The 26,789-nt window shown below is 46.4% G+C and overlaps 1 non-coding gene across 1 annotated transcript; it reads left to right on the top strand.

Annotated features, from left to right (window-relative positions):
- Positions 1 to 6,436: 6,436 nt before the first annotated feature.
- LOC119372813 (U2 spliceosomal RNA) lies at positions 6,437 to 6,632 on the top strand. The gene has a single exon (XR_005179706.1). It is a non-coding gene; the product is annotated as a U2 spliceosomal RNA (small nuclear RNA).
- The last annotated feature ends 20,157 nt before the right edge of the window (positions 6,633 to 26,789 follow it).

Below are 26,789 nucleotides of genomic sequence, written 5' to 3'. Positions count from 1 at the left end.
GTGTGGTGGTCTACGTGAGAGATAATTGTTCACTCTCTTGACTTCTCTCTTGTGTCCGTGTTTTCACGTCTATCTTTTTATTATGAATACCTACAAACTAGCTGAGCTTTTTTTTTCATTTCCTTTACTTTTATACTTATTTATTGATTTACTGGAATAAAAATGAAAGGGAGAAAGTGTACTACCGCATCGATATATAATGCTTATCTGTTTATTTATCTCCGCACAGTGTACTTGGTCCATGAATCTACGAATACGCTATCCAGCGAGTTGCGTCGTCGTCCCTTAAGGCTGGAGGACGCCGCAGCGTTGAGGTCAGGCAATATTTGTGAGACTTCTGGAGGAGAGAAAGATACGACAGCTGCCGGGAACTATTCTCGATGTGTCCGTCTAAAGTAAATTTCACGGTTCATTTAGGCAGAGCGCATTCAGTTACTCGAAAAAAGTCACAGTTTCGCCGCAACGGCGAAGCAATGAATGCGATAACATCAAATTGGAATGCAATGCGACAAACAGAAAGCAGCTCGAAATTTCCTGCACGTCACTCAAGCGAAAAGGATGTAACGTGAGTCAACGAGTACAGTAAAATCAAAGATCGCAAAAAACTACAAGTGCACAGCTGCGCGTACACGACTTATAATTCGTGTCCAATTCGACCTGCAATTGGAATCTCTGAGCGCCGCGAGTTCCTGTGCGCGGGCGAAGAACCATCACGACGTATCGACAGGTCGCTTAAGACTAAATGTACAAAAACTCAACTAGTTTCAAAATTCTCAGCAGAGGTGTCGGCATCTCCATTATGTGAAGTAAACCAATATATCATATTTTTTAACACGAAAGTGTTTATGCCAGTATCCACCAAGACTTTCATGACGCATTTCCGTCACGAAAATACGTCAGCAAAATGAACGTCATCAGATGACAAAGAAAAGACTAGAAGAAGAAGTTCCGATGACAGGAGTCGGACCCACGACCTCTAGGTCCGCGACGATGGACGGAGGGCGTGTAACCCACTGAGCTACCGCCAAGCACATAGTGGAGCCTACATGAACGCGTCCTTTATTAAAGACGATAGTCTTTCTTGGGATACTTAAACGGAGAAATTTTGGTGTCTTTCTGTCTTTCTGTTTGTCGGCACGTCACTCGATTCAGCCACTCGGCCAAGGTTGAACCACTTACCCAAGGGCCAGCCATCTTGAACGGCTGACTAGGTTCATACTTGTGTACATTGTCGATAAAAAAGCAAACATTACGCATATCTGAGACGCAACATCACTAGGTAAGTATTAGGTGGTGTGTTGCTTTAATAGAAAATGCATACACACGTAATTCTAAAAACCCTAGTTTCTTAAGCTGCGCTGAAAATGCGACTGCGCTGAAACTTGCCTTCCTCCATGCCCTCTGCACGAGCTCATTGTTGTGTTTCGGTTTCGGTTCTGTATTGCACTGTACGAATGCCATGGGTCGCCGCTCTGGCATTCCTGTTTTACCCAGGCGACGTGTAAATAAACGAGTGTGTGGAGAGTACTCGTTGAGTGCGGACGTTTCCTGTGCTTCAGCGCTTCGCGCCAAACCGCGTGTTCGGGCTGGCTGGCGTCCCCGCCGGTCGCGTTGGTCACCGCCGGTTTTCGCCTGCTGCTGCGCCGGGACTACCAGCCCGCAACACAGCACTCATGTTTGCCGATGTATTGCCAGATGGCGTCCATATCTCACGCAGCGCCTCTTCTATTGTCTTTAGTCGACATTTGCAGCGAAGCACGCAGATACGCGGCCAATTTTTTTCACACTTTCATGCCACAGTGCTCTTGGATGAATGGATGGAGGGATGGATGGATGCTATGAGCGTCCCCTTTATAACGGGTAGTGACATGTGTACCACCAGGCTCGAAAGCAAAAAAAAAGAGAAAAACTTCGTTGCCTCCGCTATTAGCTCCGGAAACGCACCGTTGCTATGACCGTCCCATTCGGCGCGTTTCCAATAGGAGAAGTGTAATTTCGTCAACGCTTGCCCAATCCTCGCTAATTGCATCCATCCATATCGAAGAATAGCTCTCCGACGCTCACCTGGCTGTCGCACCGCGTTCGCCGCTCGCCATGTGAGAATTAACGGCTGCAGGCTACAGGGAAGACACGACGCTCGTCGCGTTCCTCTTCGCGTTTCACGACGCTTTCAAGGAGTGCATATCGAGTATCAGTAGTTACTATGTGCTTGTTGACGCTATCTTTGCGCTGAATTCACCATATGCGGTGTCCAGGTATATCTCGACAACTTCAACTAGTGCAAGGGTTCAATCATGATTATGGGCCGCGGTACGATGGGTCCTCGGTACGGAGATGTGCCACAACGCACCAACGTGGGTGCGTCCACATCAAGCGGTGCTATATCTTCCAAACAACAGTATACATTGTACAAGCTCTTATATACCAATGCGCTATAAACAATCAACTACTTCTATGACGACACGTATCACTTTCGTGTTTTACCGATTCCTATGACGGAGGGATCAGCCATATTTTTTTCAAGATGTTTACTGTTTTGATTTCAAGGAAATGATGTTTAAATATATCGCTCTTGCACTGACCTAAGCTCCTGAGAATGAGCGGGTACTTCCACTGTGATAGCTTTGAATGCGCATGTATTTCTATGCCTAAACCCTGCGTCAACTAGAGAGAGGACGTGACTCGTGCTTGGTGTATTCCTTCCAATCAGACCATAGCCTACGCAACGACAGAACCTCCCCGTCCGTAAGGTTAAACGAGTCGGTGCAAAGAAGTTAATTAGGTTTTCTAGCCGTGTTGTGGTTATTGTATGTATTGTTTTCACTACCTATTAACCTTCTGAGGTGGCATGCCGTGATTCGAATACATTTTGCCAACGTGAGTTGTTCCATGAATGCGGTACCGTGAAGAAATGATGAGAGTGGCTAACAGCAACTTAAGGCAGTTCTTACGTTGCGTGCGTTATGGCGCCCGGTACGTAAGACCGCCCGTCCCGCATAATGCGCATGCGCAGAAGTATTTTGCGTGCGCTCTGTCCGAAACGTGGCGTCTATACGTAAGCAAGGACTTAAAGCCCAAATCACACTGAAAGATATTTCCAGTTGGCGATGCGATCGGCAACACGTCGAACAACGTCACGCGACTAGAAAATGGCCTCGTCGCACCCACTGATCCGACGCCGCTTTTTGTATCCTGGAGAAAATAATCGATTGTCGTAAGCCAATGAGAGTGCGAGTTTACATGATGACAACGATGAAAGCATTGTCAGAATTGTGGTAGGCACCGGCGTTGTGGAAATCTGGCGTTTCAGCATGGCCTAGCAACAAATTCTCATGCGTTATCTGGATGAATCTCTGAGAAGTTTTTGCAGGGTAATTATGTTAAACCTATTTACTAACCTCTGAGCACAATAACTCCGGCTTCACTCACAAAACTGCCTTCGCGAATCTTTTACGGTGATACTCTTACTCGCATCGATAATATCGCTTCTCGGCCTTTTGGCTAAGATCAAAGTGCAGTGAGGAGACCGGGCCAGGGCAGCCTTCTGGACGCGTGCGACGATAGCGTTGTGGCGCTCCCTCGTGGCTCGGCTCTGCAGCATGCATTGGTAGAGGACATGCGGCACGGTCTCCTCCCCGCACCCGCAGCGTCGGCACCTTTTGTCTGCTCCGGGTACCCATGTACGTGCACCGTCATCGGAGAGAACCAGCAAGTCGGCCTTCTCGGTCTGCGGCCCGACCGGGTCCTGGCTCGAGGCGAAGAAACCCTGGTCCTTGACGTCTGCTGTCCTATCGAAAACCGTATGCAGGCGTTCCAGGATACCCGGAGGATCAAGGAGGAGAAGAACGCCCCTTTACAGCGACATCTCCTCCGGCGGTTACAGCGCGTCTTCGTTGAAGCCATCGTCGTCGGCTGCCTCGGCTGGGATCCAGGGAACGATCTTGCCTGTTGCAGGTTGTGCTGGAAGAACTACCTGCGGACAATGCAACGCTTATGCGTTACCGTAGCCATAGAGGTCTTTTGTAAATAGATTTTTTATTCGAGAAGAGATAGCGCGGCTTTATTGTTATACACCTTTACAATTTCACCAATGTAATACTAACAATACTAACTGCTTTCTTTAAACATTTTGTTACCGGGTTTAAATTGCATACACTTTAATCTTGTTTTAACGCGATAGCGTTAAAGAGCTCGTTCCGCACAAATTGCGGTGTCGACATCGGTATCGTTGGCTGTTAGCGACAAATCATCAGCTTGTATAAAATAAATAATAACAAAAATTCGGCAGATCTCACGTACCGTGGCAGTCGATGTTATGCGAAGGATGCGGCGGGAAGGTGATTGGCGTAATTTTTTTACTGAGCGAACCGTTACAAAATGACGCTAAAGATTTGTATAAATTTTATACGCACACATATATGTTGAAGAGCCGCATATGTGTTATATAACCAGTTGGTTACAGTTGAGTAACGCTAGCAACGCCAACGTGGGTATTACCAACACCAGAAGCGTTAAGCTGATATTTAGTGCTTATACTTCTCCCTTATGATGGAGAACGCACGCACGTTTCACGAACCCGTGTGCATGCGTGGATGAGGTTCTTGACAGTTCTTGAACGAGGTCATCACCACCGTGATCAGTGAGCCCTAACACTGATTGACTTGTTATCGGATCCGGTCGTGAGAGCGGTGAGGAGGGGTCCATGTGCAGTGAAGTATGAGGTATAGTACAGCTGTTGGAAACTGTGAATACCTCGGTCCTTTCGTCGACAAACTGTCTGTCGACAAACTATCTGTCGAGGCTGGTAGGCCTGGATAGTGATACGCAGACAAACATCAGTGGATGGCGCTTGTCATATTCATAGACTACCTGGGCGTATGTGGCCTACATAGCCTAGTCTACAGAGCGGCTGTCAATCAATACGGCATCATCCTCGGCCAGCATGAGACCATCGCCCAGCCTCGTAAGAAATGAAGAGGACACTGCGCCGTTCTGGCGGACTGAGTGCACTTTACGGCGCGATGATGTGAATATCATACGTAATTTTCGTTATTGCATCACTCCGGGGTCGAGCAATGCTTGAGTATAGCTTGCTGAATCATAGGAATTCAAATGTAATGTTTATTAGACTGCTATAAAAGTGGTGCGAACACGGGAACCACCGACGTTAATCTAATATGATGCCGGTATCGTAGGAGTATCATGCAGTTTTCATTACTTTCTTCCAAAATTAGATAGCCAGCACCACAACCGCACTTGACGTTGCACCACCATTACGCTTGTATAGGCTGCTTTTCAAACCAGTTTATTGACCTGGCGTGGCTCTGTGGCAAAATACCTGATAGCCATGCAGAATTCTTGGGTTCGATTCCTGCTGGGATCCTAATTTTCATTCTTTCCATTGTTCGGGTCAACGCTACTGATGTCGGTTTTTCTTAACGTTGTCGCATTTAAGTTACACATGTCTGTTGTCGCCGTTCCTGGGTAGATATAAACTGTCAGTCACCTGATACCCGTTCATCGCGGCCCGTGGTAAACGGGTATGTTCCACACGTGTCTGGAGGAAAGGGTTTCACGACTTACGCGACAGGATTTTCGCGTTATTCATGTCATGACCCGACCGTCATATTCGTGAAATCTTCTTACCCTCCCATGCCAATTTTGGTCTACACCAAGTTAAGAGGCTGATCATGAAAACACGCAGGCGTAGGCGGCTAGATAGATAAATAGGTAGATAAATAGATAGATAGATACGTAGATAGAAGCGCTCAAACTATCAAAGGTTCGCTAAGAAATGCTTCGCATTTGAAAATCTTAGGTTCTAGTGAGAATCCAGCCCAGGCAGTGTGCGTGGCAAGCAGGTGTTCTGCCACAGGGCCACTGCATTCCTTGGAACTGCACTAAAGTTGAATTTAATGCTTCACAAACATACGCGTCCTGTGTACAGGTGTCAGAGTACGAGATGTAATATCGCAGTAAAACGGGGTGCACGCGTATATTGCCATCCGGCGTAACACCATGTGAACTGCAAACCGAGTTAGTGGTTTAAAGCAGGCCACCCATTTCAAAAGGCACACACAATACTGCGCGTATTCCCTTAGGAACTCGTAGTGGGTGCATCACAACTTCGAAAAAGTATCACGCGCGTAATGGCTGCTGTTGGATTACAAATGGTATACACATAAGTGCGCGCATTCTCTTACACACACGTAGTGGGTACACTGTTGTCATAAAAGTGCTGCTGAAGCAGGCGGAAACCTTTACTTTTACTATAGGTATGTCGTGTGTGTGTGTGTGTGTGTGTATGAGACCGGGCGACTGAACATAATGACAAGCGAAACAGAGCAGGATGAGGAAGGTGTCGGATATCGCTATCGCGTTCACCACTTAAAGGCGAAGATTCAGAGTCCCCAGTTTTCGTTTTGAGTTTCACTGTAAACCATTTATGCTGTTGCGTTGTAAATAATATTGAATAAAACTCTGTTCTTATGAGCTCAATATCTGACACGGGTCCTATTTGGTCCCAAGATATTAAACTTATTTTTGGATTAGGGTGGAGTGCTTGAAGCTTGCTTCACCTCCGCTACGGGTTAGCCCAGTTTTGCACTATCTCCGGAATCGGCCTGTTCACCTCCGCAGGGGCGAGAAAATTGCGGTCTAAAATGAGGTGAATGTTTGACTGTACTCGCGCACCATCTCTGTCATACAGTTGCGCAGGCAGCAATCTTTTGTGGTGGGGGGGAGCAGATGGTTCAGCCATCATTTGAGTATCTTAGTGCGTGCGTTTGTACTTGTGCGCGTATAAACACCCCTGCAAAACTGATAAATTTAAGGGGTTCGACCCCTCCCCCCCCCCCCCGCCACACTCACCGCCATGTCTACTAGCGGCGCGGACTTGCACTCCTATTTACATATAAACCCCATAAAGTGGACAAGAGGATGACCGCCGTCGTTCCTCGGTGGTAGAGCATCAGGCGTGTTATTCGACAGTCGCAGGTTCGGTGCCTGCCAGCAGCAAGTTATATTTTCGTCCACTTTATTTGTTCACATTTACATCACAATGACTAAATTACTTGTCTGTTACTTCTAATTCGAGAGTTTAAGAACTGGGCACCGAAGCCACTGTGTCCGCTAGCTGCGTTGGATAGGCTGCTCTTGCTTTCGGAGTATCAGCAGAGCTTGAGAACTGGGTAAAACGCAGGCTGCGTTGGGTCAGACGCACGGGGTGTCACATGTGGCCACGGTGTAAGAAAAATAATTTAGGTGTGGACACTCCGCCTGACGGCGCGTCCACATAATGTTCGCCTCTTTCCTCGCGGGCCATACTGCGTCGTGGCCCGTGCTGCGTCTGCGTTGTCTCGCATGCGACCAAAGACGCCTTGGGGACCCACACTAGTTTTCGATTTTTTGCGCCTTCGGTCGACGGGAGCGCAAGAATGGCTCGGATTCCACGCATGCACCCTGGCAGCTCGCACATTTCTTGGGTCCCCGAGCTCCTTAGGGCGCCCATTCTGAAACTCCAATAGGCACCGTGCAGTCGAGTTTTGCTGTGTGACTGCAGCGCCAGAACGCACAGCCTAGCGGATAAAAATAGCAACTTTGAGACGGGGCCGGTCAAAATGGAACGCGATGCGCGCGTCTCCCTCCCTGCATTAGTGGGCGGACTGTGGCAGGGCTACACGGGGGACGCGTTCGCGCGTCTGTTTTCTGCGTGCCCCTCACGGCCAATGTGAGCGAATTTGGGACGGGCCAGTGCGAGCAACGCAGCTCCCTCTGGTCAGTGGACGGTGCCTATAATGTTGTGTCTCTGTTGGCGTTTCCGCATTTATTCTACTGCACCATATCGCGAAACAGTTTCCAGCGGTAAGGGGTCTTCCGTCTCATTTGGACGACAGTTCAGAAGCTTTTAGAACTCATCATTACGCTAAAAAGAGACCTTAAAATCTTACATTCGAATTCTTATTATGAAGTTCAATGTTAGTTCTACCGATGTATTCTCGTGGTTTCCCAGAACAATGTTTATACAAAGCTTAATCTCCTATTTTATAAACAAGTCACATGGAAACTTGTGCTATTCCTGGTAATACAACGAATGATGCTGACCAGAGAATCATCGTAGAGCTGGCTCCATAGACAGTCCCGACTTATGGGTCTCGTGTTTTACGATGTTGCGGTGACCAACCGCTCTCCTATAGTGGAGTACATGACATACTAAGTCGTTCGCCTTTAAGCCTAAGCAACCGGCAAAGCAATTTGTTTTCCCACGGCTGCACTGGGCTGCATAATGTTAAGTGCATGTTAAAAAACCCCAGGTGTTGTTGTTGACCTCTCGTCATAGCACATACCCAATGGAGGGGATCGGCCGAGTAGATGGTGAATTCGTCCTATATTTTGTGTATGTTGTGACTCCTTATTACGCTATTTGTTTTGAATTAAAGTGCCAATTATGAGTAATGAAAAATTTTATTGCTCATGGAATTTAGCAAGATATTCTTTTAGTCGCAATCATGTATTCCTGAACAGCAAAGGAAACATCCCTGTGGCTGTACCCCAGGGTAATGGCCCCAAAAGAAAGAAGAATGGATTCCGATAATTCCAGGCCCAGTTTTCGAAGAGGTGGTACAAGTATTCGTTTCCTGAATGTGTTGAACCGGCGACATGATAGGAAAAAATGACTAATCGTTTTCTTCCTCATTACAGAAGGGGCACAGAGAGGAGTTTACAAAACCTGATCGATGGAAGTAAAAATTCAGGGAAGTAACGCGGCAACAAATTTTTGTTAGGGCAACTTCCATCAACCATGAATTAGCTAAATCACTGTGCCAAGGGAAGAGAAGGTGCTTGTACTCTGGAGACGCTGTCAATGCCGAGTCTAATAAGCTTTTTCTAATTGTAAGTGTCCGGAAACGCGCCGTCGTGATGTGAGCTGTTGGCGGAAAAACAGGAATTATCGGTGCAGTCAGCGACGCCTTTGCAAGACTGCCGCCATTTCATTGCGAAATAAACCCTTGTGGCCAGGTACCCAAATTAAATTAATACATTGTAGATGCACGGGGACCAGTACTTTAAGGAGATTTGTTATAGGTGTGTCACCGAATATGGAAAGCGAAGAGCACACAGACAATGAATCGGTCATTACTGCCGCTACTGGAAATGAAGTACTTAAGTTACGTAAAGCCAGAATTATTGCCATAAATTCCGCAAGGAAAACGGGAATAAAATCCGGCAGTCGCAATGAAAAGACCAATCAAGTTCAGGGCAAAATATTCCGATACCAGATTTTTCCTCAGACTGCGATGCATCCGTTGCAATAAAACATTCGTTGACATAGTTTGTATATGTTCTTGCAACAAACGATTTAAAATGCCGGAAGGTAAGAATTTCGCGTGGTTCGGAAAAATATCATGATACACAATTTCGGGATAGTTATCTTGTGTAGTCAGAGGAAGCAAACCACGAATTGGTACCTTTAGTGGATCGAGTAACGACTGAACATTTACAATTTGTGGTTTATGAAATTTGGGCGAATGCGCTGAGAAAAAGAAGTCAGGGTCCGAGATAAAAATTATCTGATCGCGGATAGAGGGTGATTCGTATAATCTTAAGAAAGTTTGCACCGTTAGAAGGTTAAATTGGCATAAAAGGGGTGGCGTGCGCGCTTCTAGGTATAACACTGCATTTGCAGCATATTTAGGAAGGCCTAAGCATAGCCGTAGAGCTTCTCTCTCAAGTAGAACCAGCGGCCGAAGCTTGTACGCTGGCGCACCAGAAAATAGAACGCAACCAAATTCTAACACCGGCCAGACATATATTTTATATATCATCAAAAGTGCCTTTCTTCTCATCCCGGATCTACGGCTGCTCACCCTGCGCAAAACACCCATAGCGCGTACTCCTTTTGTCGCGACGTATTCAATATGGGGACCCCAATTGAGATCAAATCAAATCAAATCTTTATTGTAAATTTCATAAGAGAGCAATACACATATCAGGCCTGCCAAAGCCTCATAGGGCTTGAGCGGCAGTGCCTGGCAGCAGCGGAAAACAGCAATCTTTGAAGTTATACATTTGTCTAAAAAACAAAATGAAAAATAATATACGGCACAGGAGAGAGAACAACCACTTAGTTTAAGAAGGTAAATAAATCATTCGCCTGAGAGCTTTTTTTAACTTATGTTTAGTTCGGGTGCGCAGTACATTGGAGGCAGCTTGTTGAAATGTACAGCAACGTAGCAATCTCGTACTCTTTTCCATACTTTGTATGACGCCTGGGTACTAAAAATGGATCCTTGATGTTCAATATAAATAACTCCAAGGTACTTTAATGATTCGACTTGCGGGATATCTTGGAGCTTATAATTAATAGATATGTGCACAGCGTCTTGAACATGAAAAACGAGAATAGCACACATTATTAGCATTCAGGTTCAACTGTAAACCATCTAGCCAAACTTCGAGTGTCTTAAGTATGCTTGCGGTGTACTGTATAGACAATGAATGTCAGGGGCCATCGCAAAGAAAGCAATGTCGCCTGCATAAACATAAGTTTTCACATCTGGATGCAGGGGGATAGTACTCAGCAAGATGTTAAACAGAACTGGGGATAGTACGGACCCCTGAGGTACACCCCGAGTTTGTTTGTGTTTAGAAGAGGAGAAGCCATCTTGAAAAGAGTTAAACTATCTGTCACTTAAAAATTCCGTCACCCAGGCTACTATATAAGCAGGAAACCCGTGACTCCACAACCGATTAATTAGAATGGGATGCTCTACACTGTCATATGCTTTACATATGTCTAATGTAACTAATGCCGCATACTGTTTTTTGTGGCGGGCAATGTGAATACGGCTTTCTAGGTCCACATGCGCGTGCCATATTGAATAGCCAGATCTGAAACCTATTTGACACGAACTCAATAATTGTTTATCGTTAATAAATTTTAATATATGGGCACGGAGGACCCTTTCGATAAGCTTTACTACATTGGATGTTAATGCTATTGGTCTTATGTTATCGAGATTATACCCTGCTCCTTGCTTCTTAAGCAATGGTATAATTTGGCAATCTTCCATTCATAAGGTATCCATGCTTTTCTAAGGGAATAGTTTACCAAGCCTAAAAGATCATCCGGGTATTCCTGGTACAGTATCTTAGCATTGTATTTGTTATTCCACCAGGACCTGGTGCTGCATTTGGCAATCTTTCCATGACTTGAGCTAATTCGAAAGTCGATACTTCTGAGTATTCTGAGACTACTGGTGAAGAAACGGAATTTGAAAGCCGCGTTGCGAGCCTGTTTTCTAGTCCTAAAGCCAATTGATCTAATGATTCCTGCAGTTCTTGTGAGGTGTAAACTATCGAGTCCGCATTTCCTGGCATTTGTATCCTCTTTCTGCACCGAAGGAAATTGAATAACGCACGTTTGTCATTCGATTTAGACAGGTAGTCGAATTGTTTGTATCACATTCCTCTTTGGCACGTGAAACTGTACGTTTGAATTTTGCTGCAATGAATTGGTAATCCTTCCAATTTTGTGGACTCTGATTACATATAAGTCTTTCCCATGCAGCTTTCCTTCTATAATCCCGTGTGTACTCATGGTTCCACCACCTGCTAGGCGGGGCATTCTTGGCTGAAGCCGAAGAAATTACAAATTCTGATGCGTTTTTGCAGGCTTCTAAAGCTGAACAAAGGTTCACTCCGAGGTCTTCGTTTCTGCCACTGGACACTGTGTTAATATTAGAACTCAAGCAGACTTTAAACTTTCTATAAATGACTAATGTTCTCTGTTTCCTGTCGAGTGATTTTATGGGACAGGCGACTTCAAAATACACAGGAAGGTGGTCGCTATTTGAAGCAAAATCAATTGTTCTCCAAGCCTTCACTGAAACACTGGAACTACAAAATGAAAGATCTAACACTGATCGTGCCCGACCGCGAACGAATGTAGGCTGCCTCATGTTTAGGCATGTAAGGTTTTTATGACTGACCCAGTCCCGCAAAAGTGTGCCAGAGGAGTCTGTTCTAAATCCCCATGAAACATGATGAGAGTTGAAGTCGCCGGTAAGAAGGAATCCATTCTTGCAACTGGCTAGGGCACTATCTAATTGTTGTGTACCACAATTATCTTCTTATAATGCACACCACCACTGCATATTCTCCACACCTTGTTGGTTTACTTTCGCATTGTGTTGCGCTAACGGGCTACGTTGGTCGCTTTCTTTCTCTCACGCTTCGTCCGTACATACGTCGCTTATATAAAAGCACAGCACGGCGCATATCACAATAGATCACCAAGTTTCCAACGTTGCGAGCTCCAAGTAATACACACACACACGCACACGCACTTGTGGCAACGTTAATGCCATGGCTTTTGCGGGCGGTAAATCGTACACAGACGCGCACATTCCGACTTCACTTCCACCTCACTGCACACGAATGAACGCGACGACAATCGTCGATGTGCTGACCCTCAGGCGATATGCTTGGTGTATCCGAGCGATGGAGGGAACACACGCCATGTTTCAACTTGAAGCTGCCGAAACGACGGAACGCGCTAAAGCGTTGTAAAACACTCCGAGCTGCTGCCGCTTCGGTGAACTCCAAACGCGGCAGTCACAAGCTTCTACTGCATCGGATGACGACCGGCGAGGGTGATGCTGGGTACGTGCGAACAACAGTAGGAAACAGCTTCTTCTGGAAGAAACAAACAACTCAGGAAATTCGAATTGACGGATCTCGGTGTCGGTGCAGCGGTACCTCGCCTCTCGCCGCGAACGGCGCCATGTTGTATTTTTCATTGGCTCGTCTTAACCATTACGTGATGGTAAAGAGCGGCCGTAGTTGGACGCGCATAACACAAATGGACAGCGGTGGAGTTTACTTTTTATTCTTAGCTTGTCACCGACTATAGATGTGGCTACTACAAACCTACAAACCTACAAATGGAGGATGGACAGACTCACGGCATAAGGAGCTTCGCCCCTAAAAGGAACTGCGGTGCGTGAGTCACGCCCACTCCAAATTTCGCTTACCCCCATACGCACTAAATATGCACTAACTCGTCCGAATAAAGGTATTGTTGCTTTCATGTCCCTTCTAGCGTTTGTCAGCGTCGGCGATAGCCAATTCGAAGGCACCTCTGCCGCTTACCTCAACACTTGTATTTCACAGCCGTTTGTACGAACCAAAAGTTACATGTTCGACGTTTCTAGGTGCCATATTTAGGCTAAAGCCGGACTCTGGCATGTTATACGCAAAGTCTGATAATATAGCTCAGTGGCTTTTCAGTGATGTCAACTGATTATTTCATAAATCGATACATATATATTTGGTCTGGACTCTTAGTTCACGAACTAGTAATACATATACCTTGTGCTCCTACTATTGCTGAAGCGAAAGAGTTTTGTCCGGAAATCAACATACGGCTGGCTCCATCCACAGTCAGCTGACCGCCCTGATGACGATTTTCCTATGCAGAATAGCAGGAGGCAGTGGCGAATAGCTCTCCCATGGTACAGTACGTGGTGCCAGGGACCGGAAACTGTCCAGTTCTAGAAACCACTACAAAGGGTGAAAAAAAAAATGAACCGCGGCGAGTTCCAGCTTCAAACACTGGGAGTGGATCTAAACTCTGCGTTAGGATCGCATGGGGGCCGCCATATGGGCCATCGCACTTTCATGTAGGGGTGCTCTCGTTGGGGCCAAGTTTAATTAAAATTATTATTAAAATAACCGATGACTGCTTCTTCGTATAATGCTACACTTCAATAAAACAAATTGATGTTTATGCCAAGTGGCCTTACCTTGCCAGGTACCGCGTCGCCAATCGTTTGTAATCGTTTTTGTTCCAGCTGACTCACAGTTCTCAGCAGCCTGTTGACATTATTCTGTTGATTTCACTATATACGGCTGCAGAGGCGACGCAACTGCAAGTAACGGTTCGCGGTGCAATAGGACAGGGGCTCGCGCTGTTTCGTTTTACTGTAAATATTTCGAGCCATTTCCAGCCGACACACTAGCTTTAGTTTTGTTTGTTTCGACTCGTTAAAATGCTGTCGCGATGTGCATTCAGCTAACTTCGGGAGAGCGAAGGGATTCTTGAAGCTTTCACCAGATGAACGCTCGTTTCAAGCCCGAGAATATGGGGACTGCTAAGTAAAACCACATAGCTTCACTTTAACCAATGACTTTCCATGGGTGTCACACGGAGGCGACGCACTGCAATATTAAATTTTTGAGCTTGTCATACTCTGTCGCTGAGAAAACGTGCGTTCCTTGCGGGATGGCTTCACGTGGGAGCAAGGTTGTGAGCCATATACCTACAAAGTTCTTAATCTCATCTACCCACCTAATTTTCTGTCTCCCTCTCACGCCTTTGCCATCTCTTGGAATCCAGTCAGTTAATGACCACCGGTTATCCCTTAATGACCAGCGGTTATCCCGCCGACGTGCTACGTGCCCGGCCCATATCCATTTCTTCTTCTTGATTTCAACTACAATATCCTTAACCCCCGTTTGTTCCCTGACCCACTCTGCTATCTTGCTGTCTCTTAAGGTTACACCTAGCATTTTAACGCGATAGCAGTTAGAGAGCTCGTGTCGCAGAAATTCCGGTGTCGGCACCGTTGGTGTGAGCGAAAAATCGTCCGTGAGCGAAAAATCGAGAAAGAAGCAAATAAAACAAAGAATAAAATCGTCGGTCCCATTGAGGATCGAACCCGGGCCGTTCGCGTGACAAGCAGGTGTCCTACCACAAAACCATGATGTTACTTGCCGCTGCTTCAGAAAAAAACACTACATAAATGTCATGTAGTGAAGGAGTCTCCATAGCATTTTGTTCGGCAGGTGTCACGAAAAAAATGAGCCCACTCCGCGATTTGTAGGCGCATTGGCGAGACCATCGCTGCTAAAAACACACACGAACTTTCAAACAGCTCTCAAAATGGACAACTATGTCCATCTAGCGGAAAGCATATCAAGCCAACGCTGGCTTTCTAGAGGAGGCGTTGATCAAGTCAACAGCAAACGCTAGATAATGTGCTGCTATCTGTGAGCCATTGTGAGAAATATGTCTCGCCTCTTTATAGCCTCCGAGATGGCAAGCGCGCGGCGTGCATCTTGGAGGCCATGCGATTCTTACTTTAGATCGAAACCTCTACCATTTGCGCACGTGTGTATCTGTGTGCGTGTGTGTGTAACAATACAGACTAATAAGTATGCACTTAGTGGTTGAAGTGCGCACTAGGGGCCGGATTTCGCTATTGTGTTCAACTCTTAAAGGCGAAGCTTAAGGGTCCTCCAATTTTTCCTTTCCATCGCTCGCTGCGTCATACTCTATATAGGTTGAACCCTATTTGTATGTCTCCAGGTTTCTGCTCCGTAGGTAAGTACCGGTTCAGGGAGTAATCAGTGATAAAGGCAAGCTTCTGTACGAGGCAGGTGACGTACATAATGTTAACGAACTTGTCTCTGCGGACGGAAGCATGGTGACAGGTCAGTGTCTGTCCCAAACGCGCATCAACGCTTCGTCGGACGCCATGAAGTTGACAGTAAATAAGCACATTTATTCAATAGTCTCGTTGTATGTCATTCTGTTTTATTGTTTTGAAGTTCTTTCGAAACAGATATGTCATTAACGCGACCTGCGACTGCAGAGCAGGCATAGGCGCCTAGTGCAAGCACTCTGCGGCAGTGGCGGTGTACCTGCAGAGATATAGAAAGCTGGTTTTACCACAAATATTTTCCTACGTAAACTAACAAAAATAACATTCCAGCATGAGACGCGCTAAAATTACACCGGCCCTAAAGACAAACTGTGGATAGAATACATCTAGAACGAAATGAATGTTCAGCTCTGTCAAGCCTAAACAACATGCAAAACACGGATAAATGTCTCCGCACCTTTCGTAACGCTGACATGAGCTAGCTGTTCCAGCCTTCTTGTAAGGGGATGCAAAAATCGTTGGGAGGCAGGCTGGGTGCTCCTGTTCACTGGTCTTAGCATTGCCCACGGAATCCCTACTGCAAATTCTGGTATCTTCTGTGGGCTCTCTCCCAGTCTGCTCCATCAACGCTGCGCATGAAATATGAACTAGAATTAGACAATGTCTTCGCGATACCGATTCAGCGTGAAAAAAGTACATCGATTTGGAGACCACGATTAATGGGTGCATCACAATTAGGGCAGGTCTGAAACAATGTTTCATTTCATGGGCGCCTCTCCCATGGAATAAACGTAACACCCTGCACCGAATAAAATGTCAAAGAATCTTTCTTGTCACGGCGAAGAAGTTGTATCCAACTTGGCGTCTCTCCTTCTCCCAGCGAGCCTTCGGGAAGCGGTAAAACTTTGTTCGAGGTGAATTGCTGTAGGTATTGTGACAGCCCACAACACAACAAAGCTTGTTACGGCGACGCTGAGCCATGGAACGACCGCCACCTTGGGAGGAGCAAATGAGTGCTGCCAAAACACGCTCCAAACGTCCGTCACCACAACGCGTCCCTTCTGCACCGGAGTCCGCCATTTTTTTTATTCGCCTTTGATATGACACTGTCTTGTCTCAGCTCGCGATGGCCACTGATGTGATGCGGTTGCAATATTTACTTCATTTGCACTCGAAGTTTATTGTAAATTATGTTCATGCCTATAATACGCTATTAAACAGCGAGCATTGCCAAAAAAATCACAGCATATCCACGGAGTGAATGATGATGATTGGGCGAAGCTGCGGAGGTTCATCGGTAAACCGTGAATCTTCCGTGAATTCTGCCCAGTACATCATCACCGACGTGAGATCGGGCGCGTTTATACTAAAGGTTCGATGAGTTATGACAACTTGCAGCTCATTTTAATTTTACCTGTACGCTGTGAATTTTCATTGTTTAGAAAATCATTGCTTTAGAAAACATCTGGCGTCGTTCGTTAAGCAGCTGGCGTCTTTTAGTTTTGCTTTAGAAACATCTGGCGTTCTTTCGTTTTGCTTTTAGAAAACATCTGGTGTCTTTCGTTGGTTTATTTCATCAATCAACGGCGCTTTGAACAAAATTTTTATTGTTTATTCACGCACAGGAGAACGCTCACCAGGCACTACCTTGGAGGTAAACAATGGCTGCTAATGGGAATGAGAGACAGAAGAAGTCGGCTTTTAGCTAACACTTACACTTCTACTTCTACTAACGTTTCCTACTGGAACATGCCAATGGCTGCTAATGGGGAATGAGAGACAGAAGAATTCGGCTTTTAGTTAACGCGCACGCTGCGAATTTTTATTGTTCAAACAACGCACAGGAAAAAGCTCCCACCGGCACCACCTTGGAGGTCAAGATCTGGTACTAGCGTTACGACTGGTTACGCACTACGACTACGACAACTACGAGGGACGAACGGGTGCCGCTTTAAGGAGCTTCGCCCCTAAAAGGATTGTTCAGCATGTTGCCGGGTTTGCTGCCGCCATGCCCACTGGTGAAGCACAGCTCGTCGTGTTCCTGTGTAGCTGTCCGTGAGGCATGTGACTTGACGTCACGGCCGAGAAGGTGACAGCCAGATTTGTGACGCGTGGAAAACTTTGTTGATCCATGATGCCGCAGTCACCACGTGTCAATGAATGAACGCCAGCTTCGGTGACCACTCCCATCAGCGTTGCTGTTGCAGCGCAGACGCTAGTTGAAGCTTCGTTTCCCAGAATAAACGCCGCAAACTGCAGCATGAAGCAGAAAGGATTGACCAGCATGTTGCCGGATTTGCTGCCGCCATGACCACTGGGAAATTGCTACCTGCTCGACCAGGGTTCAACGATGGGACCAAAGCACGCGATAGCTCTTCAGGCGCTTACTCACATCATATGTGCCCATCCAACGCAACGCACATCTAACGCAAACTGATCCGCTTTTCTTCTACCGCGTTCCGCACAACCACGCGGCGTGTCTTCCCGCGTCGTCGCGCCTCAGATGTCACTGCGATGACGTAGTTGGTGGGGACAGGAGGGCATGCGCAGGCCTTCTTTTTAAAGACGATAGTCTTTCTTGCGATACTTAAACGGAGAAATTTTGGTCTGTCTGTCTTCCTGTTTGTCGGCACGTCACTCGATTCAGCCACACGGCCAAAGTTGAACCACTTGCACAAGGGTCAGCCATCTTGAACGGCTGACTAGGTTCATACTTGTGTGAATTGTCGATCAAAAAGCAAACATTACGCATATCTGAGACGTAACATCACTAGGTAAGTATTAGGTGGTGTGTTCCGTCAAGAGAAAATGCATACATACGTAATTCTAAAGACCCTAGTTTCTTAAGCTACGCTGAAAATGCGACTGCGCTTAAACTTGCCTTCATCCGTGCCCTCTGCACGAGCTCATTGTTGTGTTTCGGTTTCGGTTCTGTATTGCACTGTACGAATACCATGCGGCGCCGCTCTGGCATTCGTGTTTACCCAGGCGACGTGTAAATAAAAGAGTGTGTGGAGAGTACTCGTTGAGTGCAGAGGTTTCTTCTGCTTCAGCGCTTCGCACCAAATCGCGTGTTCGAGCGGCTGGCGTCCCCGCCGGTCGCGTTGGTCACCGCCGGTCTTCGCCTGCTGCTGCGCCGGGACTATCAGCCCGACACACAGCGCTCATGTTTCCCGACGTATTGCCAGATGGCGTCCATATCTCACGCAGCGCTTCTTCTATCGTCTTTAGACGACATTTGCAGCGAAGCACGCAGATACGCGGGCAATTTTTAGATGCGAAACATCTTATGTCGAAGTTCAATCCGGTGGTGGTGTGCGGCGCTACCACCCCTACTGCGCATGCGCGTACCCTCTCCACGCACCTCCTCTCCCACTTCTCATCTCCCACTTCCCATCTCCCCCTCTTTCCTTCCCCTCTCCCCTCTCCCCTCTCCCATTCTCCCTCTCCACTACCCCGCCCCCTCTCCCACTTGCTTCCTCTCCACTTCCCCTTGCCTCTCCCCTTCCCTCTCTCCCCCTCTCCACTTCCCCTCTGAAACGTGGGCTCGAAATGCCGAAGCGCTGCTTCGCATCGCCTCATGTTCCCCTTTAGCGGAGATCTTGTGATTTTTTTTCTAAATGGTGTTGGCTAAACTCCCTCGCTTCCTGAAGGTGCAGTCCCTATTCACTTGTTGTACCCGTGAAGCAAGCGTCGTTTACTTTCTTCATCAAGAATTACTCATCTCTCTATACCGGCGCACTTGCAGGAACACGTTGACAAACGCAGCCAAGAAGAGGAAAGAGGCTGTGCTCATACAACGGGACAATTACGTTGAAAGCCTCAACGCGGAGTAAACGCGGGAAGTACAAGCGTGTGGTACTAGACACCAACGGGAAGAAATAGCGCCCTACTCGGCTTGTAGTAGTTTCATGCTCACTTAGCATTCTGATGTTGCGACCGCGTTTCTGTGTTTCTCGCAATTACGTCAAACACATCAGCATGCGATGACGAAAGAACCAGCGATTTGTAGCAAACACATAGGCGTTACTTAAACGGATACCACAGGAAATTTTTCCGGGAAAATTCTGTTAACCCTCTTTGCTAACTTGCAAGCACAATAGGACCTCCGATTTAAATCGCAGAACGGCACTCACGGATATTCCCGCTGATATCACTAATCATTTCCAGATTACGCGCACCATCTCATAATTATTCTAACCTCAGCATTCCTTTTCTTTTAATTAAGGCAGCGTTTAGTTGAGCTTTCATTGTCACAGTGTCTTTTTAGGGGCGAAGCTCCTTAAGGCGGCACCCATTCGTCCCTCGTAGTCGTAGTAGTGCGTAACCAGTCGTAACGCTAGTACCAGATCTTCACCTCCAAGGTGGTGCCTGTGGGAGATTTTTCCTGTGCGTTGTTGAACAATAAAAAAATTCGCAGCGTGCGCGTTAACTAAAAGCCGAATTCTTCTGTCTCTCATTCCCCATTGGGAGCCATTGGCATGTTCCAGTAGGAAACGTTAGTAGAAGTAGAAGTGTAAGTGATAGCTAAAAGCCGACTTCTTCTGTCTCTCATTCCCATTAGCAGCCATTGTTTACCTCCAAGGTAGTGCCTGGTGAGATTTCTCCTGTGCGTGATTAAACAATAAAAATTTTGTTCAAAACGCCGTTGATTGATGAAATAAACCAACGAAAGACGCCAGATGTTTTCTAAAAGCAAAACGAAAGAACGCCAGATGTTTCTAAAGCAAAACGAAAAGACGCCAGCTGCTTAACGAAAGACGCCAGATGTTTTCTAAAGCAATGGTTTTCTAAACAATGAAAATTCACAGCGTACATGTCAGATTTAAGTGAGCTGCAAGTCGTCATAACTCATCGAACCTTTAGTATAAACGTGCCCGATCTCACGTCGGTGATGATGTACTGGGCCGAACTCACGGAAGATTCACGGTTTACCGATAAACCTCCGCAGCTTCGCCCACTCATCATCATTCACTCCGTGGATATGCTGTGATTTTTTTGGTGCTTGAATTTCATTTCCCCCATTATCTGCGGCACTAAACGCCCGATGTTAGCAAGACTTCTGTAATGTTAGGAAGGCAGTCATAACCTTTTAGGTGACATCATTAGGATAAAAGCGGTCTTTAAGATTTTATATTCCAATCGGTGACATACAGTTTAGTGCTTGTTTCACTGATTTCATCTCGTGGTGTCCTAAAATAGTGTTTGCATAAGGTTTTGGAATTGTAGGTCGCAAATAAATTATACAAAGAAACTTGTTCCTCTACTACTGGTAAAACGAATGATGCCTACCTTAGAGTACTATTGTAGCTGGCTCCATGCACACTGCCATCCTTCCGTGTTTCCTTATATATCCTTCCACGTTACACAAGAAGTGTTTGAGTGCGATATTGAGTACAGGAAAAGAAAAGCTTTCCGCCCCACATGCTACCCGCTCTATCTTATAACAGGCAATAACCCGCCACGGTTGCGTAGTGGTTTCGATGATCGACTGCTGAGCCGAAGGTCGCGGGATTGTCTACCGGCCACGGTGGCCGCATTTCAATGGAGGCGAAATGCTAGAGGCACATGTGCTTACATTTCTGTGCATGTTGACGAACACCAGATGGTCAAAATTTCCGGAGCCCTCCTAGGCGGCGGCCCTCCTAATCATATGGGGGTTCTAGGATGCAACACTCGAAGAAATATTACTATAAGCTTCAGTACAATTTCTTTTCTGCTGCCATAAATCTCATACCAGTTGCTCTAACGCCGTAGCGGTTGTAATGCTCCGGATAGTTTACACCATCTCAGCTCACGGCGGCCGAATTTCTCATCAGGGTGAAATTCAACAAGCGCCCGTGCGCTTAGTTTTGCGTGTGCGTTTTGCGTGTGCTTAGTTTTGCGTGTGCGACCCCAGGTGGTCGAAACCAGTGCGGTGTCCCCTGCAACGAAGTGCCTCATAATACTGTCCTGGCGCTAGTGTCTATGGGAGCTGCAACGCATGGCGCTTCAGCCAGCAGGGGAACGAAGGGTAGTACACGGATTTGTCTAAACGTCGTTCTTTTGGCTTCGTTTGGCTCCGCGTCGCCTGCATCCGCTTTGTCGCAATATGAAGTTCAGCAAAAGTCAGCAGTTACACTTCACAAAGAACCTATACAGACGTCATGTCGGGAAAGGAATCGCATTAGCATATGAAACATAGCTCAGCAGAAGAGTAAAATCAAAAGCATGCGCCACACAATGCTAATTGCGCAACGTGTTTGTGGCTTAAGGCTTCCCACCAACTACAAAGTGCTCAGCCATAGTTCTTCATCGTCATCAGCCACATGCAGCATCAACAAAGTGCACAGAATATCTTACAGATGTGCAGCGGGTACCTCGTTTATCCGCAGAAAGACGAATAATGGCATAGTGAGTGCTTCCGCACTTCACAAAAATTATGATTTATGGCGTTGTGGGTACCTTGCATATGTACTTGTATTAAGTGCAAGCCACAAAAGTATGTATGGCCAGCCCGACTAGACCAGCAACGCGTACTTTTGTACTTGTATTAGCTGCCCCAATAGAGTTTAGCATGGGCTCTAGAAATCTCTCTTCCAGCTTTCGCTGTGATTGTGCTGCGCGTTCCACGCAGGGCTGGCGTTTCTTTCTTTTTTAATCAGCAGCATTTCTTAGCGAAGCCCAGGCACTTCGAGCGTTTTGATCTATCTATCTATCTATCTATCTATCTATCTATCTATCTATCTATCTATCTATCTATCTATCTATCTATCTATCTATCTATCTATCTATCTATCTATCTATCTATCTATTCAACCGCCTACGTCGGGGTGCTGTAGTGATCGCCCCCTCTGCTTGGTGTACACCAAAATTGGCAGGCGTGGGTAAGAATGTTTGACCAGTATGATGACTGTCTTGTCATGACATGATCGAGTAACGTGAAAATCCTGTCGCATACGACGTGAAACCCTGTCCTCCAGACACGTGTGTCAGATACCCGTACACCACGGGCCGCGGTATTAGCGGGTATGAGCCACAGGTTATTGACAGTTTTTATCTTCCCAGGAACGGCGAGAACACACGTTCGTAACTTAAATTCGAGTGTCTAAAGAAAAACGGACATCGGCAGCGGTGACCCGACGAATGCAAAGAATAAAAAATTAGGATCCCAGGAGGAATTGAATTCGAGCATTGTGTGTGGCTGTCAGGTATTCTACCACAGAGCAAGGCGACGCCTTCAAACTGCTTCGGGAAAAGACCCTATGCAAGCGTAATGTCGGTACAACGTCAGTTGTGCTTGTAGTATTGGCTATCTAATTTTAGGACAATACAATAAAGATTACAGATGTTCTCGTATGATACAGGCGTCATGCCGGATTATCGGCAATTGTGGTTCCAATGTTGGCTCCGCTTAATAAAATTACGCTTGTATTCCTGTGATTCAGGAAGTTATATTCAAGCGTTGCTTGACCGCGGAGGAATACGCTAACTAAGGTTACGTGTGATATTCACGTCATTGATTGCATCGTAAAGTGCACTTCGTTTCGATAATACTGGCGTCTGTGCTGGAAAATATGTGCTGACGTTACGTCACTCCATAAGTTACCTTTTAAACGCCAGCGTAATCGACGTGCCTGGTAAAGCCACGATGTGCACCCAACTACTACGCTCGAAAAACACGTGGATCCACCTCGTAACGCTTGGATGAAAGCCATAAAATGCAGCATACACAACTACTCGCTGACTGCTTCGCACGAAACCGATTCCCACAAGACGTGGGATCTGCCAAATTTTTTTGTGCTTTATTAAAATGCATAGTGTGGTGTTTCTTGCATGTGTAATTCCAAAGGCTAATTATAGCGTTTCAGAGCTTTTTTTCTTTCACTTCACTTCCGCGTTTCACATTGCTACTTTTCGCTTCATTTCATAAAATAGCATTTTCTCGATTGCCCTCAGGGTGGGCACGAGGAATTTCCGGAAGATGCGTGTTGTAGAGCTGCTTTGTGAAATTGCATTAATTCCTAAAGACATGATTTAGTTTGCCATCTTCTCTCAGTGCATATGGCGCTTGCCGATGTACCTCGTCTGTGCACGCGCATCAGGTGTTGAGAGAGAGAGAGAAAATTTATTAGAAGGCAGAGAGGTCGGCATGAGCTTGGGCGCTCTAGCCTGCTACTCTGCACAGGAGAAAAGGGGAAGGGGCCAGCGTCTTCCGTTGGGACAATTACAGAGGGCAGTCGTACACTATGTGGGTTAAAGTTTCATCTACTTGGCATCGCTCACAGCTCGGGTTGTCCGCAAGGCAGATAAGGTGCACGTGGCGTCGAGTGAAGGCGACGGCTAGTCGAATCCGGTGCAGCAGACTGGCGTGGCGTCGCTTTATTTTAGCCGAGAGTCGAAACGTCATGTGAGGGTGTGTTTCCTGCAGACGCCTATGCCGATGGTCTGGGTTAGCCCAGTAAGTTGATGTGAACTCTCGCAATAGCGATCTCAACAAAGAGTTTACGTCGCTTCGCGAATACGGAATTTTTAGGAGAGCGGCGCTGTTATCCATGGCGGATTTTGCCGTAGCATCAGCTAGCACGTTGCCTGCCAAGCCACTGTGTCCAGGTGCCCATTGGAAGATGGCAGAGTGACCATTCCGTTTAGTGAGATCGAATGCCTTTATGATTTCGGAAAGCAATACGTAATATTGTCCTTTTCTTGAGCATGAATGAAGTGATTTTAATGGGCATTTCGCGTCAGAGAGTATTGTCCAGTTGCGTGGCGCTTGGTCGCACACAAATCGAACAGCCTATCGTATAGCAACCAATTTTTCTGCTCTTGATGATGACCTATGGTTTGACTTATGGCATCATGTGTTCGAAGTGTTGGGACAGAAAAAACCACACATGGTCTTTCCTATCATATCCTTAAAAGGTCTGACTGACAAAAGCGTTGAACACGTATCGTGGCAGCTTGATTAATGGTAGCATGTGTGTTCGCTGCTTATGCGAACGTTTTCATTAGGAAAAGAAACTGCTTAAGGAACCACTTTATCGTTATTCTCATCACTTCGTTTACGTTATTTGTTGTCGTTTTTACGAAGCTAGCCAGTCATGCAGGAGAACAAACGTTTTAACATTGAAGTATAGGCCGTTTTCAATCACTATTTCACATAGCGATACCGCATAGCTGTGCATTGCACACCCGCACACCCCGCCCCTAACACACACACACACACATCCGTGCACACACACAGACACAGACAGATTCACACACACACACATATAAAATGCGGCCAAATAGCCTTAAGTCCTCTTCCACCAAAACGTGTGCGCACAAAATGAATGCCAGCTTGAGCTTGACGCTGGTTCAGCGTGATAAAGAACCATGTTATTGTCGTGTTAGAATAGTCACTGTTGCTGAACGTTTAAAGAAGGCCATTGTGTCAAGTCCGAACATCGTGACAGAAAGCATTAGAGCAAGCGTGTCGTAGGCATCCCCAGGAATTGAGGACATTGACGTAGTTGAGGAAGGTGCCACTAGATTACAATACAGGAGCTAAAATTGAGCGCGCGCTGCCCACACCAGAGGCGAGGCGGACTTACTGAGGCACTGAATCACCCTCTTCCTCTGTTTCTACCTCGCACACTCTCGAGCATTGTGTTCAAAAACTTCTGAGCAGCACAAGCTGTTCCAACGCACTCCGATACAATGTAGGACCTAATGTGGGCTTTGGAAACAACAAGAATAAGGCAGCCAAAAAGGACCGAGGAAGTTACATGGATTTAGCTACACAATAAAGCAGCATATAAATTGAAAGATTGCTACTCAGCATATCTAAAAGCGGGAGCCGTTTTTAAAACTTCATCTCTGAGCTTTGGAACCAAACGAAGTTGAAAGGTGCCAAATCGGTCTTAATTGAGGCAGCTGCCAGAGGCTGTGTGGTCAAATCTTGATATGGCCTGGGAAGATTGGTGCTTTGTGACTCGTTAGTAGAATTACGCCTAAAATGCTCCAGTGGTTCCCTACTATCTGAAACGAGAGTCGTTTTCAATATCACATTTCTTCCGTGGGACATGATTTTTTTTGTTACTTTTCCAATCAGCTACGATGGGGCGGTCGGTCACCGCCGAGAGATGGCGCGACACGTATATGTCCCTAAATCCTGGGGATGTATACCTTGCATCTATTGCTTATCTCACAGGCTTCAGAATATGGAAAAAAAGGTACGGCATTATTGTTGGTTTTACAGCTGCCAACAGCCTACGAAAGAAATGCGCCACCATGCAGGCAAAAAATGAGCGAGCAATAGACAAAAGGCGCACCGACATTTGTTTCGTAAGCCACACAAAGAAATTTACTCATTGCCATGCAATAATGTTCCTTTTAGCTGCGGCGGCTTGTACATAGGACAGACGGGCCGCTGTGTAATGCAGATGTTAATGGAGAATAAGAATTCGTTCACCGCAGGCTCAAGACCTAATCTTTATTTTTTTCCACATTGTCAAGCATGAAAATGCGCGCCTTAACTAGATAAATGCGCATTGTTGTACAGGCACAACAATGAAGAAACGCGTCTGATGCTCGAGGCCTGGCACATCGATAGCAGTCGTAGCGCATGCTCGAGCGAGTCCGTCGAATAACTTGTATAAATGAGAAATGAAATGCCTGACTAATTATCTCTCGTGCCGATCCCCAGCTCTGTCAGATTTAAAGTTTGCGCTGCGTGCTTGCGTATGCGCAGATAAGCTTTTTGTGAATAACTTTTTTTTTCCGCCGCAATGCGCCTTTTTTGTTGGTAGCTGGCGTTCGGGTTCCCTTGATCTCTTGTGTCCGTGTCTACACGCCCACCTGATTTTATATTTGTATATGTGTATGTATAGACGACTTTACGTAAGACGTATAGGCGTGGCTACCTTGCGCGGTTAAACGACTATTTTCTTATTTTTTGTATCTGGTGATGTGGATTGATAAGGTCTGGAAACTTCGAATGCAGCAACTCAATTATTCCATGTGTATTCGTCCGCCGTAGCAATCTTCGTTGAGTCGTTCAATATAAAATAAAATTGCGGGTATTTTTCACAAAGATGCACAAATCTTGGCACTGCGGGACTGGTCGATCCCCAAGTCTCCTGGCTAACTCCGGTTACTTCCTAGTCGCGTTCACTTCGCGCTCTCGTCGAGCGTAGACGAGGTCCGATCGCCGTTTACGGTTACGTTCTCAGTCCGCGGCACGCCGAGCTTCGAGGTAAGCGGCCTCTTCGGCTGTGCGCGCCTTCCTCGGCCGACCCAAGGCTTCCTATTGTCTAGACGCAGCCAAGCACGCGTCTATTTATGAGATTTATGACGTAGACGCGGTTGCTAAGCGAAGACAAT

The sequence above is a fragment of the Rhipicephalus sanguineus genome, chromosome 10, assembly GCF_013339695.2.
Source record: "Rhipicephalus sanguineus isolate Rsan-2018 chromosome 10, BIME_Rsan_1.4, whole genome shotgun sequence".
Lineage (NCBI taxonomy): Eukaryota > Metazoa > Arthropoda > Arachnida > Ixodida > Ixodidae > Rhipicephalus > Rhipicephalus sanguineus.
This window is presented reverse-complemented; position numbering and strand designations above follow the sequence as displayed.